Consider the following 446-nt stretch of genomic DNA (forward strand, 5'->3'; position numbering starts at 1 on the left):
TGTACTTTTAACGTTACAGATAGTTGCCTTACTCCCACCTCAACCAATCAGCTTCTCCCTTGACCCGTATCCCTGCCGAGGAGCCCCACCCACGTTTCTGGCTCTCCGGTTTCTCATTGGGACTGAGTTGTGGGGCTCTGCACAGGCTGGCGGTTTTGACTGAGGAAGACTTCACTGACTCGGCACCGTCAGTGACTGGCTTTTCCCAGGCTGTTGGGTCAGGTGTGAGGGGACTTTAGTGGATTCTGTTTCTCCATAATTTTTAAAAAATGTTTTCTTCTGATGTCAGAGTTGCTGGTTATCATTATTATTGTTGTTGTTGTTATTATTATTATTGACCTTTTTTAGTGATTAATTATTTTTCTTTATGTTGTAGTCACAAGTTTGCATTCATCACTGAAGATCTGTTTGAGTTTCTCACCCGTTATCCCAAACACGTGTTATAA

Source organism: Electrophorus electricus, chromosome 14, assembly GCF_041902795.1.
Source record: "Electrophorus electricus isolate QZ-2024a chromosome 14, ASM4190279v1, whole genome shotgun sequence".
NCBI classification, from domain to species: Eukaryota; Metazoa; Chordata; class Actinopteri; order Gymnotiformes; family Gymnotidae; genus Electrophorus; species Electrophorus electricus.